Raw genomic sequence first — 13,631 nt, 5'->3', positions numbered from 1 at the left:
GGTAACATAGAGATCCGAAGCAAAAATCCTTTCACCACCATTTGCTCAACAATTTCCCACATCATCTTCACTTGGGCGCCACTCGATAACTGTAGTGAACTGTAGAAAACATGGGTGTCTAGAACTCGTTGAGGTGCTCGATACACGATGGAAATGTTATGCCTAGAGTGGTCTAACCTCATCACCTTCAATATTCTTCGTTGCAATTTCATAAGGCCTATCCCATGCTTCACCCTAACACAATTTTGCTTTTGGTTCGAGCCTTGGTATGACAACCCATGCAAGTCATGATAATACATCTCTCCATCGTAGTATACATAGAAAAAGTGAAAATCCATCACTGACCTGTTGGCATCAATATAAAATTTGTCATAATGTATAACCACTTGCAAATTTGATCTTGGGTATGATAACAACAATTTATATTCAAACACTATTTCGTAATTATGTAAACAAACCTTAATGGTCATATCAAGACTTAATATGATTCTAAACTAAAATTTCTTTTTGATGCCCAATTTATACTTCCAAAAATCCCCAATTTATATTTTAACTAATTATGTAAACAAACCTTAATGGTCATATAAAATATAATATGATTCTAAACTAAAATTTATTTTTGATGCCCAATGTCAATCTACTCTATTTTATTGACAATCTTTCATAATTTTTTTATTATTATTTATAATTTTTCATATTATCAAATTGTTGAAAGATTTATATTTATAATTCTTTTTTTTTAATGTCATTGAAAGATAAGTATTATGCACTTTTGTTAATTTTAAGATATCGATTCTACTTTTTTCAGTTAAAAAAAAGAAAGATAAGTATTAAGCTCAATTTAATTATGGCTAAAATATACTTTTAGTTACTGAAACTTATCCATTAAAAAAAAGTTTCTGAAATTTAGTCCAGATTTGATTTTTCTTCCCTTAAATTTAGAAAGTTACTTTTCCAATTTTAAAATTTCTAAAAATATATCAGTTTTCATTTTTCGCCCATGTCTATGATTAAAGAAATTACATAACTGACTACAAAAATTGACTACATAACTGTCTATGTCGTTGGCATCTAAGATTGACTACAAAAATTTGGAATTAATGTATGTTTCTGTCTCTACTATGATAGGGTTCAAAATTTATGGTATCTTACACAATAATTGCATGCCTTTCACTAACTATTTTAATTTTGGTGTAGATAAAATCCAAATGTCAAAAAATATCACTTACACGAGCATTTTGTTCAAATTAATATTCCTACTTTTGAATTTTATGTCCATGAAGACAATCTCTGAAACTTAAATTCAGATGTGTAAACATCAGCAGTTTTACATGGTTAAAATAATCTCAGTAGGGGGCACAAAAACGCCTCATGCAAACAAGACACGTTGGTCACACAATCTAAAACAAAACACTTAACCATTATCTCTACTTACTGGTCACAGCAGTGTTGACCCAAAGGTTAAATGGACAGCACGTTGGTCTTGAATGGAGAACTGACACTGAGACTCAAAGACTTGCAGATGGTGACCCAACTACTAGTACCTCCAGTTCTTACACAGTAACTGTGCGCTGACTTGAGTTGGAAATATAGGTGATAGTTGGAAAGGTGGTCACAGTTGGACAGCTTCTTGCAGAATTTGGACAGATAGCCGAGAGTAATATGCTTACTCAAAATAGAAAGATGAAAGTTGACGGGGAGGGCATTGTGAAGAGGTACTCGAGCTCCAGAGACGCGAGTACCATTAATTATCCATTGTAGTGGTTACTGCTGCCAGGGAAGTCGGTGTAAGTAATAAGTATGTGAAGGGGTACTCGAGTTCCAGAGACTCGAGTACCATTAATTATCCATTCATTATATTAATTGTGGTGGTTGCTGCTGCCAGGGAAGTCGGTGTAAGTAATACGTATGGCACATACTACTCGAGTTTGAAGAACTCGAGTACAGTGTAATAGTACCCGAGTTCTCTAAACTCGAGTATACCTCGGGTACGGCGTCTAAGAGGTGTGGTTTGACACAGCGTGGTACTCGAGTTTAGAGAACTCGAGTACTTTGTCACAGTACTGGGTCCACTAAATGCATTGCATGACATGCCAACCCCAATGATGTATAACTGCACAGTTGTACTCGAGTTTCTGAGGCGCGAGTACTTTGCTATAGTACCCGAGGCCTAAAAACTCGAGTATGGATCGGGCATACCTCATTATAGGTGTACAAACATACAGCTTAGTACTCGATTTCTTTAGACTCGAGTACTTTTTAAGACGAATAAGCTATCCGCTCTTGAACAGCTCAAAACCTCTGCTGCTGACAGTAATGCCTCCATTTCTCTCTCTCTCTCTCTCTCTCTCTCTCTCTCTCTCATGTAGCTTATTTTCTGTTGCTGTGGTGAATGCATTTCTATATTTTATTTTGGGTGTTTTGAGTGTGAATTTGAGTAAATGTGTTTTCTTTGATTATGAAATCTGTGATTCTTTTGATAAAGCTTGGAGAATTTTTAGTGTTCCACTAATATTGTTTGCTTTGGATTATTGGGACTTAATTAGCAGTAGCATGCCTACTTTACTTATAATTATGAGTCCGTTTGGTTAAGCAATTTGCAATAGCTTATATAAACACACCATGTAGGGAAATTGATGATTTTTTTTTTTTTATATACATTAAGAATATTACAGATACAATCGCTACGACATGCTTGAAATTGTTTCGTGAGAGGCGAATGAGCCTTGACCCAATTCACACTCTTAACAAGTGTGGATTTCCAATTAAAAGAAAAAAAAAAAAAAGGTTTTCTGAGAGATTGTGTGGTTTCTTATATCGACATTCGTATGAATATGGTTATTGGGGTTTTAAAAAAAAAAAAAATTATTATACGAACTTTAGCGTCTTTGAAGTATAAGAAAAGACCTCGGCTAGATTCTTGTACTCTCTCCTCTTTGCTCTTAGTCTAGAATATCCACAATTATCACCTTAATGTACAGACTACAAAGCCTCTAGACAAAACTTAAAGTTTGTGAGTAGAGCGCGAGTAATTGGTTTTTAGTGCATTTCAGATGTTTCTTTGTTGCTATCACAAAAGTAGAAAGACTACCACTTCTTTATATAATGTTTTGTTCTTTTCAAATGCTCACGCATTTTTTGTTGATTGCATGTAGCACAAGGCAATAAGCATTCCTGATAATTTATATTACATGATACCTGTAACAATACATCAAAAGAATGTGGCTGTGTCTGAGACACACATCTCAGAAAGCCAACCCACAGTTTTGGCATTCTCCACACCTGCACTCAATAGGTACATATAAAATCAGTTGTTCCATAATTATGCTTGAGAATCAGAATTGTAAAACATAGAGCAAGCTTGATTAAATTTATTATTTGTATGTTTCAAATAAACTAATTGTATGTTGAGGGAATATACCTGTCTAGTCACAAGTTTGGAAAGAATCTCCATAAGAAAATCAACCTAAATAGAGAAACCAGATTGTTATTTATAATTTGTATCTACCACACATAGACAAACAATACATTCACATTCAGTGGGATACTTCAGGTCATTAATAGTGACAAATACCACCACAATAACAAAGCTTAGTCTCATGTATGTAGGGAATTCCCCAACTTTTATCTATAATGGATCAATTCATATGAAATTTAATAAAAACTTACATTAGCCATCAAAATGCCACAGCCCTCTTTTTTTTTCCGGGGTTGTGACCAATTGTGAGCAAAATATATGACACAAAGCACTAACACATGTGGAGAGAAAATCATATTTAACAAACCTACTGAGCTATGTAAATGGATAGATACACCCAAAATGCTTGTTACTTTGGTTCAAGGCCAAAAATAAGTAGAAAATTTTTTTGGTCAGTAAAAATTCATTAACAGAAAGAAGCAAAAAATCTTCTAAAAAATTTCCCCAAAAAATAACCTGATCACCATCATGCAATGAACCAGAAAGAAAATTTCACAAAGCCCATAGTTTCAACAAACCCAAGATATATGACTCTAAATCTCAAAATTACAGATTTTACCAAGAAGAAGCCAGTCCTGAAATCATTCTCTAACATAAACTCAGCATAGTAAATTGGGATACTAATGTAACATATAGAGGGGAAGAATCTTACCAATGTAGGAAAAGCATCAATTGCTTGAATCACAGTTCTCATGAAAAGAAGAGGTAGAGGAGTTTGATCAACCTGAAATTGTGTTACAGGAAATTATTAAAAAAATACACTTCTATGCTTCCCTTTCCATGCGCAAGTATGCAACACAAAAGCAAATTATAATAGCCACACTATGGTACTATGAAACAGCAAATTTCCTTGAAACATGTAACTTTAGAAAAGCAATTAATCTAATACAACACTAGAAAGAGGAAAAATCATGATCTTATCAACTTAAGGGTGCTTGTTGAATGTGAGATTTCAATTCTTCTTTTCATTCCCTCTATATATTAAACAGCCAAGTGAAGCATAAACAACATGGACACGAGTTATTTCTTTGCAAAAGTACATCCCAAATAAACATGTAAGCATTATCAAAATGTGCACACTTGTTTCTTTGTGTACCACATTCTAAGTTCGCTGGATATATTTCTATAAATTTGAGGTTCACTTGCATCGCTAATCAAAATCAAAACCATGTTAATTTACCCCTGGTTCCTGCCAAGGGGTTCAACCAACAAAAAAAATTTCCTATCTCTTGCTATGACATTAAAAAATACTGCAAATATGGTTAAGCTGCAAGAGATCATGCTAATGCTTCTTGATATGATGCCCAATCATCTATGTGCTTGTAAACTAGCAACTCACATGGCTCATCGTGGTAGTGAGTTTTAGACAGAAATCCCACTCTTCAGGGTTTGATTATCATAAGTCAGGTAACCTACATAAAGCAAAACAATTTAGCCCAAAGAGTAACACAAACTTGTCAATGTATAAGACATTTTCTATAGTACAACACAAAATAAGCATATCCAGAAGCCTACCATAAATTGATTACTTTTCCACATCCTCCTGGATTTGACCATCTGCAGCAGTAGATACACAGATATCTATGAAATTAATTGTATATGACTAAAAGCCAAAAAAAGCCATATAATTCTTGAGAGCCTCACCAGCAAGATTGACTGCCAAGTTTGCTTGAGCATCAGCCTCAGTGTTTAGTTCCTTTGAGAGGTAAAAAGAAAATGTCAGAAAATTGAAAAAGAAGCAACGACATAAAAGCAGCAGTATCAGGATTCTTCTGCAATAAGTAACAAAGAAGTAAATGTTTCTACACATAAGTCCAGGCTGAAAGCATGAAAAGCACAAAGAGTACACCAAAAGGGACATTGATGAAGGCAGTAAGAATAAACAGGAATCCTAAGGATTTACCAGAAAATTTAGTCCTAGGTGAAAGCTGCATGGTGAATAGGAATTGTCTAACACATCCCAAGTAGTTGAAATTAAGGCTTCCTTGAGTTGATGATGATTGTGTCATCAAGAAAAATAATAACAGCAAATTCCTTAAATTTAAATCAATCATTGGCATTTGATTACTAAATTTTAGTATGGATTAATAAATTTTATAATCTTTAATGGTGGCATTTGAGTTAGGAAATTTAATAAGTCATTGGCATCTAAGACATTTGAGTTAGGAAATAGAAGATTCAAGCAGAAAATGATATGTACAATATTCAAGGTTGGATTCTAAGACCTTTGACTGGTCTCACCCTTTGGTTCCACCAATGCGATTGACCATCGAAAATCATCCCCGTTTTCTTCTCCTCACTGGTTCCTTGACTGGTCTCACCTTGCCTGAAAAGAACACAAGCAAATACTCATATTCAAATCATTTCACCATAAAGAGATGCATATGTAATCAGTATAAGAGGGGAGAGTACCATGTCCAGTCCCACAGTCAGGAGGATGTGTCCGTGTCCTTTGCGGCCTGCGCGGCCGATCCTCACTGTGTGAAGCCTCAGGTGGGGGGTGGGTATCTCCGTCTGGATGGCACCAGGGGTGGGTAGCCCAAGGGTGGGCATGAATCTCATCTCATCTCTACCACATACATCTCCGGGGATAGTGCCGATAGTCGGTGGGGGAGAGGATGTGGGTGGGCAGGTATCATCGCGAACCATGGATGGGGACCGACATGTCTGGGCAAACGTATGGGATGGACCCGCATCATCATGTGCCATGGAGCCCATGTCATAACCAGTGTCCAAACACATCTCATCTGATGTCTGACTTGCCTCCTCCATCGTGTGGTCATGCACGGGTGTGTGACGGCCACCCGATGTGTGACGGCTCGCAGTTGTGGGATGCCGACTAGATGCATGGCACTGACTAGATTGACGGCCTCCATGCCCTCGACGTCCACCTGCTTGCCGACCACGCCTTACAACCGGTTCACTTGCGTTGCCCACAGTGCGTACATCATCCAAGGTCAATCGACTGATTTCTTCAACAGATTGCAAGGCATTCATACAATCCGTGTAGATCTCAGACCCTGGTTCGAACTTCGCCATAATCCTCAACTGTGATTCAACCTGTCACAAGTATACAAGAGTAGTGTTAGGATTTGGAACTAAACTATGCAAAGCAAGGTACATTTATAATAGAACAATCTTTGTAAACTTACCAAAATGTCCCAGTATGAGGTCTCTTTTGTAATATGCCAAACAGTGATGGAACGATACCACACCATATACTCGTCATTGTAGCTCATTACCCCATGAAAGGGCGGTGCTTCAGCAATTGTGGCATGCGCAGCCCATCTAGCAATATGAGTGGCATGTTCTTGAACCCAATTTTTTTCCTGCTTGCCTTGGAGCGTTATCTTGTGAAGTTCAATTGAAGTATCGACATTGTTCGGTACGCCTTGCTTCATCCCAAATGGTCGAAGAACACGTTCGGGGTGATGGCCTTCAATCACCCAAAAATGTATGAGCGGCACGATGGACCTCCATATGTGTTGGCCTGCCGTACAATATGCGGGCAGGGAACCCAAATAATCTCTATATGGCTCCCAGACAATCTACAATGATCCAACAAATGCAAACAACCATATTAACAATATATGTGTAACGATATCTTACAAACAACCATACAAACAACCATAAAGTGGTTGGTTCCCACTTGTAAGGCACGATACCTGATTTGGCCAGAGCGAAGCAAGCAACACACGATAGGCGCGTAGGACATGCATTGGATGGTCAGTTGTTATCTTAGCCCCTTTCCATCTATCAAACAACACAGACATAACATTCATATTAATTACTTACATAATTCCCATGCGAAAGAAATTAATGCGGAAATGTAAAACGATAACTAAGTTGAAGATCCTACATACCCGACCAGTGCTGACCCAGGGGCGGTGTACGGGTGTGGATGCCTCATCACGGGACATATTTGTGGAAACCTCGCCCATGCCCACAACCGCACTAATAGCAAGTGCACCACCAATTTGCTTGGCTGTCTTCTCCGATGCCTTACGAGGTGTCTATATAGCCAACTTAGTGTTGCACTACCCCAACTATAATTCTTTCCATTGCGATTGGATTGAAAAATTGTAGATACATGATTGAGAGCCGTTCGCATTTGTCCATAAACAAGATACTACCCAACATTTGGAGTATGTAATACCGAGCATATTGTTGCACACGCACCTCGCGGGCGTCACAGGAAGAGGGTTGCGAACCGCTCCTCCAACCATTTGGCTTTTATCCTCGGCCCTTCCAACACCGCAGTTGTTCTTTTTGTACCAATCAGTCTGTCCGGTGGAAGCAAGCCTAGCAAATCTATGCAAAAGTCACGCCGGCTTGTCCATATGGGTAAATCCTACCACCGGCAAGCCATGTACAGGTACCCCGGGATGACCTCTATGTCTTGTAGCGTGATGGTCATCTCACCGTGTGGCAAGTGGAATGAGTGCGTCCGGCCGCCATCTCTCCACTAAGGCCGTGATCGGTGCATGGTCAAGGTCCATACGTGGGACTCGAAGTAGCCCATCTAACCCCGCATCCGTGATGTAAGTGGCAATCCGTGGATCTAACCCACCATCAAACGAGACCTTTATCTCGGTGACGACAAGTCAAAACACCGGCACTTCCCGCAAACAAAGCAGCTTAGTATTAATAATAACATTCACTAACCACGTAATAATTACACTTCAAACATAATGCCCAAAATCTTTCTACTACATATATTGATTACAATGACACAAGTGCATACCTTGCCTGCCAAAGGAGCATCCCAAAGCAAACTTGAACGATGCATAGGTTGCCTCGTCAAGACAGTCCCTATAGAGGGTCCTGCTCGATGTGGGTCCATACCTGGCATAAATTTAAGGTGATTAATGGCCCATTAGCATATTCATCAAATACCCATAAGCTAAATCAAAATGATAGCATCTCACTAATTTGTTTACTTGTTCCTATATCAATAAATTTTTTATGGCCTTTAAGAGGGGAAATGCTATTGTTGAGGGTGGCTCAAGTGTAATTTTATTGAACCAAATTGCTAAAGTCAGTACAAACAATGTTAGAAATCCTTAAACTCAAACATCGACGACCATGGAGAGATTTTTTGACCACCCCGAAAAAAAAAAAAAAAAAACAAAAAACTATAGAACTTTAAAAGGGGACGTTCCCTTTTTTTTTTTCCCTCAAAAACTCTCCTAAGCACTTGATTGATTTTCTTTAAAGGGCTCTAATCTAAGCCTTTCAATTCATGTGTTCTTTCTATTTTTAAAACTAATAAGTTCTTTCTAATAAGTGAGTTCTTTCAATTCATGTTTTTTAAATTCACAATATCCAAGATTCAACATAGCACAATCACAAACTAATATAATTCTATAGGGAATATTTCCACAACTACCAAATCACAAACTAAATATGTTTTGGAATAATTATAAGAACTTGTACAATTAGATATACATAAAAAGATCATGCTTTTATTAAGAAAGCAAAAGAAAAAGAAAGATGAGACATTTCAACTTTTAAGTTTATGTTCCACAAAGAGAAATGTTTAAGCTAGATTCTAAGGCCTAACACATGAAATGTACACCTCACACTCTAAATGTATAAGATGGTGGATTTTCACAAACCACAACTTAATGGATTCAGTCAACATTGATAACCAACAAAAGTAGATAATGGTTGAATCAAGTTCAACCACCTACACTCACTAGGATAAACCGTAGCCCAATAAAGATTCTACATCATTTTGAGTTATTTAAGCCATGAAAAAACTGGAAGCATAAAGTAAAAGAAGCAACCAGCAAATAACTTAATCAAACACTAATGGAAGCATATTAGTTGGTGAAAATTGAAGAATTGACACTGGTTATGGAGGATAAAAACTGGTAATCTAGTCAAAATTCAACTAAACTCCATCTAGATTCAACTTTAGTATTATTCCAAGATATTTCCTCAAGATTTTAACTACATCTAAGGAAATCCGCTCAAAGATATGGGTAGGGGTAACCCCTATTTGTGAAAAGATAAGAGAGAGTCACTTGAGATGGTTTGGTCATTTTCAAAGGAGAGCGATTAATGCACCGGTAAGAAACAGTGACATGACCCAAGTTTAGGGAGCAAATTAAGGTAGAGAAAGACCCAAATAAAATTAGTTGAAGTAATAAAAAAGGACTTATCAATTAAAGAAATAACCGTATATATGATTCCAAATAGAATAAAATGGAGGAAAAGAACGCGTGGCCGACCCTAACTAATTTGTTGAGGATCCATAGCCCTGTTGTTGTTGTGACTACATCTAGTGCCATTAAGACAGTATTATCAATTTGGCAGGGCTAATGAGCTAGTTATCATCACAAAAAGGGTTAAATGTTATTTTAAATTGGCATTGTGTACCTATTTTTAGAATACACAGTAAACATATATTAAAATCGCTGTGCAAACTGTTTTCAAATAAAATAAAGGACAGAAAATAGATTATAAGCATATTTAATTTCACAAAACTCATCTCTTATTAAATATAGGAATAGGAACAAGAAAAACATGGCTTTTAAAATTAACGGTTTTAAAAATTTATTTCAGTTATTTGCACTCATAACTCTGATAGAGATAAACCCTACACAATTACAGATTAAAATAAAGGTGGGTATTTCATCATTAGGAACTATTCAAAATAACCACAATTGACTTCATCCTAAAACCTTCTAGTCCTTTGCCATCATTGTGTCCTCTCTCTTCACATCATAACCCCAAAAAAAAAAAAAAACTATGCTTATTTTCTTACCAGATTAAGATTTGATTTATGACCAGCATGATAACCGTACCAAAAATAAAGCCCAAATGCAACACAACAGTTCCTTCAAAGAAGAGAACTAATAGGCCGACTTTCTAGAAAACGATATTTAAAGTGCTTCGCTCTTCTCTCACTTATTCCATGTGGGACATAGACACACTATAATAGAACATGTGCCAAGGCCGAGATCTTTTGGATACTCTGGTCATCAGACTCGTTGTATCAGGTGCCCTCATTAGCTTGCTGCCTTTCATAGCCTTAGACCTGGGACATGATGCTTCTAAGACTTGGTATAAATTTCAGGCACAAACCAGGGCATTTTTTGTTGTTGAATGCTATACATTAAAACTTGAACAAATGAATCAAAATCAACAATAAATGCCTACAATCTTCAAGGTTTTCCGCCTAGGAAGCACATCTGGAGGTGCGTTGGCACAAGTAAGCACATCATTATGAACTGTTTTCTAGTTTCTAGAATGATGATTTGACATGCCATGGTGATAGGAGATTTCTAAAAAAAGATCTCAAAGTGAGGTTTCGCTACTCAAATGTACTCATTGGCTTGGTCCCTTTATATAGACAGTATGTAAACAAACAAAGAAGAGAGGTGCAAAATTTTATTCATCTCTAAGTATCTAACTCACTTTTAACATGTTCTAGGTGTTATCCCAATCAAACTATGTACCAGTAGAGAAGCAAAGAAACTCAGTCACAGTTACAAGACAAAAATTACCACAATTAGTTAAAAACTCATGGAAAGAACAAAAAAAAACCCCAAACATTGCTAACCTTTGAGTGCGACGTCGCCGGCGATAAAATGGGTGGATATCTTGCGAGGTCGCCGGCGATGAAATGGGTTTGGGGTTTGAACGCCGGCGCCGGCAAAGAAACGGGTTTGGGAGTCCGACGTTGCCGGCGACGAAGGGGTTTGGGGTTTCTACGGCGGCGCTGGTGATGAAACGGGTTTGGGAGTCCGAGTTTCACCGGCGATGAAATGGGTTTTCGGTTTGGAGAGTGAGAGTGTGCAACTGAGTGAGAAATGAGAGATGAGAGAGGACTGGTTTTAGTTCGCCATACTCGAGTTTGATATAATCGAGTACTTTAAATAATACCCGAGCCCATGAAACTCGAGTAATGGGCATGCAATCCAGATTTATACTCGAGCCTCACATACTCGAGTACCATGAAAAGTACCCGAGTTCTTAAAACTCGAGTACCAATCTGGATATGCAATTTTGTACCAGTCTGGATTGTCCGGCAAGAAGGGATGGGAATCCAGATTAGTACTCGCGTTTGAAAACCTCGAGTACCAGATTTGCCAGTACTCGAGTTTGAAGAACTCGAGTACTTGGTGAATTTTTTTAAAATAGATATTCCACGTTGGCATGCCACGGTGGAGGTGTAAAATTCAGTACTCGAGTTCACCAAACTCGAGTACTGGAAAAAGTGGTACATCCCCAATTAGTTCCGAAACAGTGTTTTCTGCCTAAATTTTTTTAGAAATGGTGGTATTGGGCCGATTCTGCCGTAAAAAAAAGTCCAAATCTTTGAGGCCTTTTTTGGGCTTTTATGCATTTGTGGGCTATCATTCAAGACCCAACCAAAAAGAAAAAAAGAAAAAGAAAAAAGTATTTTTGTGGACAATCCACAATAGTCACGTAGTTTTAAACTGTAAAAAGTAAAAACAGTCACACACAAAGTCATTGTCATGTAATGTAAGATTGAAACTTTACCAATTATAGGGTTTTTGTCATTTTGGTTTAATCTAATAGAAAAAGGATGGTATAAGAGATGAAAGATTATTATTACGAATGGATTCTCTAGAGTCCTCAGGCTTATTATACCATGGAGATCTTCAAATCCTAATTCGGCAATTTTTTTTTTTTTTTTTTTGAGAAGCAAACACATATAAAGAGAGGAAATGATGTTTTAACACAAAAACACATCACAAACTCTACTCAAAATTCATGATAACTTTTAAAAGAGGGTGGAGTAAGTTATTCTATATAACATACTCTTTTAAGCAATGTAGAATAATTATCTATCTTTTTCTTTAAGAAAAACATACAAATAGTGGCAATTTTACATGTAATTCAGGGTGTATACCTTGACTTGCAAAAAAATAGAAGTGAAAAAGGATGAGTAAGTTATACTATACACAATACTTTCTTAAGTATTGTGAGATGTTTACCATTCTATTTTAAAGAAAAAAAAATACACATACACAAGGGTGAATAAATGGATTTATAATATAAAGGCATATCATAAACTTCATTCAAAGCACCATTGTAAACTTTTTATAAGAAAATTGATTTGTGATTTGCAGCCTTCTTGGCTTTGATTCAAATAATTAGTTTGTAATTGGACATTTTTCTTCATATACATTTTGTATAAACACGAGCTATTCATTATTGAGTATGTGGTAAAAAAAATATATCAATTCACTCATTTGAGATGAACAATTGTTTCTCTGAATTTGGGGTTAATTAAATGTGAGGGGTCAAAGTGTGCTTAATCTAATATTCAAAATCTCTGGTCATCTTTGTAGTAGCTAATCAGCAATAACCATGTGTCATGTTTGCTAGTAATAGAGTAATTGGGAACGTTAATTGCAACTTGCAAGTAGCAATTTACATTGTCAATGCATTTATTTTTACTAAAGCTATCACTTAAGACTTAAGAAAGCAATATACTAGCAAATCAGCATGGAAAGATTAAATACTCATATCTAACCAATTATTCCACGTCCATTCTATACAATGATGTGTAACTAGTCTAAAAATCATTGTTTTTGAGAAATAATCTGTGTTTGTTGATGGGTTCTAATAAAAAATTAGTCTGGATAAAAAAAATAAATAAATAAAAAAGCTTTGGATATGCCACCCAATACAATTTAAAATTTGGGACCTTTACAAGTCTTCTTAGTCTTGTAATAACGTATTGTTATAGTGTCATTTTCATTTTCATCGCTCTAATTTTAAAGCAATCTCAACTTCTATGTCCTCAACCTCTCATCCAAAATAAAAATAAATAAACAATTCTAAGTCCTGAACCCATGTTACCCATCTACGCCAACATACCAACTCAAGATTCTCCCAGAAAAAAAAAAAAACCAAGGCAACACGTAACTGCTACCAAATTTATTAAACTCCAATCAATAAGGCCGCTCTTTTTGATAAAAAAAGAGAAAAGACCATTTCAAAGGGTCTGATTGTCACTTGACCTAAAGGACACTGATACAATTTGTAACAGTGGTTGACCATGGAGCATCCACAATAAGAGCATCACCAACGGATTGGGCATATCTCAAATGTAGGCTTATTTTACAATTGAGGCTTAAAATATACACTCAATTAGATGATGTAAACAAGC

General features: G+C 36.6%; 1 long non-coding RNA gene across 1 annotated transcript; it reads right to left on the bottom strand.

Moving 5' to 3' along the window:
- Positions 1-4,647: 4,647 nt before the first annotated feature.
- Positions 4,648-5,213, bottom strand: LOC142609102 (uncharacterized). Its single transcript, XR_012839568.1, has 3 exons — positions 5,123-5,213; positions 4,994-5,035; positions 4,648-4,890 (listed from the first exon to the last, which is right to left on the bottom strand). It is a non-coding gene; the product is annotated as an uncharacterized LOC142609102 (long non-coding RNA).
- Positions 5,214-13,631: the final 8,418 nt, after the last annotated feature.

The sequence above is a fragment of the Castanea sativa genome, chromosome 1 (assembly GCF_040712315.1).
Source record: "Castanea sativa cultivar Marrone di Chiusa Pesio chromosome 1, ASM4071231v1".
Classification (NCBI taxonomy): domain Eukaryota; kingdom Viridiplantae; phylum Streptophyta; class Magnoliopsida; order Fagales; family Fagaceae; genus Castanea; species Castanea sativa.
This window is presented reverse-complemented; position numbering and strand designations above follow the sequence as displayed.